At 38.4% G+C, this 2402-nt stretch overlaps 1 pseudogene across 1 annotated transcript; it reads left to right on the top strand.

Moving 5' to 3' along the window:
- The first annotated feature begins 302 nt into the window (after window positions 1-302).
- Window positions 303-2118, top strand: LOC111278566 (monolignol oxidoreductase AtBBE-like 13 pseudogene; annotated as a pseudogene). Its single transcript, XR_016343900.1, has one exon. The product of XR_016343900.1 is annotated as a monolignol oxidoreductase AtBBE-like 13 pseudogene (transcript).
- The last annotated feature ends 284 nt before the right edge of the window (window positions 2119-2402 follow it).

Genomic DNA, 2402 nt, shown 5'->3' with positions numbered 1-2402 from the left:
AAAAAAATGTAAATATTAAGATTTAAATTTTAAATTGGATATTATTTTTTTAAAATAATTATATAAAATAACTGAGATATGTTCTGGGTTCAAAATTTGTGAAATTTGCTACATTACAATCCACACAGCGTGCACTTAAACAGAAATTAGATAAGTAATTGGCAATAACTTTGCACTAAAAATTAATGGTGTTCACTTCTTTAACCAAAAACTGATTACGACATTAGCATTAGCTCATTTACGCGTCTAGATCGATTAAAACTGACGGTTCCTCATCTATAAGAGTTCCTCTAAGGCTCACCTTCTTGAGCAGAAGCAAAGCAAATTAGGAACAGAACAAGAAATTAAAACAATGGCATTTTCGCGCATAATTTCCATTTTTTCATTACTTTTAGTCTTGCTGTCATCTTCAAAAACAGCAACAGCTTCCATCTCCAGGTCTAAAAGGCCAACTTCAAGTTTGTTTGAAGAAAAATTTATCCAATGCTTTAATGCCAATTCCGAGATGCCCATTCCCCTCTCCACCGCTTTCTTTACCCCAAACAATTCTTCATTTTCTTCTGTCCTGCAATCCACAGCACAAAACCTCAGGTACTTGGTACCTTCAATGCCGAAGCCTCACTTTATCATCACACCATTGTATGAATCCCATGTGCAAGCTGCTGTCATTTGTTCCAAGGAGCTTGGAATTCACCTCAGAGTCCGCAGTGGAGGCCATGACTACGAAGGACTCTCCTATGTATCCGGAATTGAATCACCTTTCATTATTGTTGACCTTTCCAGGCTGCGTTCAATCAAAGTTGACATCGAGGACAACAGTGCTTGGATTGAAGCTGGTGCCACTATTGGTGAAGTTTATTATAGAATTGCTGAAAAAAGCAAGACTCATGGCTTCCCTGCAGGTCTTTGCACTAGCCTAGGCATTGGTGGGCATATCACAGGAGGTGCATATGGTTCCATGATGAGAAAATATGGCCTTGGTGCTGATAATGTCATTGATGCTCGAATTGTCGATGTTAATGGAAGAGTTCTTGACCGAGAAGCCATGGGAGAAGATCTTTTCTGGGCAATTAGAGGAGGTGGAGGTGCAAGCTTTGGCATTATCCTTCAATGGAAGATAAAGCTGGTTCCAGTCCCAGTTACTGTGACAGTTTTCACTGTCACCAAGTCTCTAGAACAGGATGCTACAAAGACCCTTTATAGATGGCAAAAGGTTGCAGACAAGATCGATGAGGATCTTTTCATTAGAGTCATCATTCAAGTGGCAAACGCTGGAAAAAAGGTTGAGAAAACAGTGACAACATCCTACAATGCTCTGTTTCTTGGTGATGCTGAAAGGCTCCTCCAAGTAATGGAACAAAGCTTCCCTGAATTGGGTTTGACACGAAAAGACTGTACTGAAACTAGCTGGATCAAGTCCGTGCTTTACATTGCAGGGTACCCGAGTAACACACCTCCTGAGATTCTACTTCAGGGTAAGTCTTCTTTCAAGAACTATTTTAAAGCCAAATCAGACTTTGTGAAAGAAGCTATACCAGAAACAGCGCTGGAGGGGCTGTGGGAAAGACTACTTCAGGAAGACAGTCCACTGATGATTTGGAATCCTTATGGTGGAATGATGAGCAAGATTTCTGAATCCGAAATTCCTTTTCCTCACCGAAAAGGTACCAAATTCAAAATCCAGTACTTAACTCTATGGCAAGATGGGGATAACAATGCAACGAAGCATATCGATTGGATTCGAAGGCTATACAGTTACATGGCCCCTTACGTTTCAATGTTTCCAAGAGCCGCATACGTGAATTACAGGGACCTTGATTTGGGCTTGAACAAGAATATCAACACAAGTTTCATCGAGGCCAGCGGTTGGGGAGTCAGATACTTCAAGGATAACTTCAACAGATTGGTGAAGGTGAAAACCAAAGTTGACCCTGATAACTTCTTCAGGCATGAGCAGAGCATTCCACCTCTTCCGGTTGAAGCTGGATTTTAGACAAATTAATTAATTAATACCAGATAGCTTGTTTTCACTTTTATCCTTAAATATTTCTACTCCAATATTGATTTGCTTTTGTCGGATATATAATGATATATATAATACATACATGCATACATACATATATCTATATATATATATATTTATATATATACATATGTATCGTCTTTAAGGCTTGTAGCTACACTAGAACTGTGACGTCTTGTCTTTTCAATTTAAAATTGTTTCCATGTTGTCTTGGTTAGCGCTTTGATTAGTTGAGAAAGAAAATAACATAAAATAGTATAATTTTGAAAATTTTCATCCAGCTTCACCGATTAGGACATTGACTTCGGATTTTGATTCCATTGAAACCCGATTTACATCTACAATGTGTAGAATAATTGATTCGTTAGGAGAGAATAAA

This window comes from Durio zibethinus, chromosome 8, assembly GCF_047325235.1.
Source record: "Durio zibethinus cultivar Kanyao isolate XHJ-2024 chromosome 8, ASM4732523v1, whole genome shotgun sequence".
NCBI lineage: Eukaryota > Viridiplantae > Streptophyta > Magnoliopsida > Malvales > Malvaceae > Durio > Durio zibethinus.
Note: the sequence above shows the minus strand (reverse complement) of the source record. Positions and strands in the feature narration are given on the sequence as shown.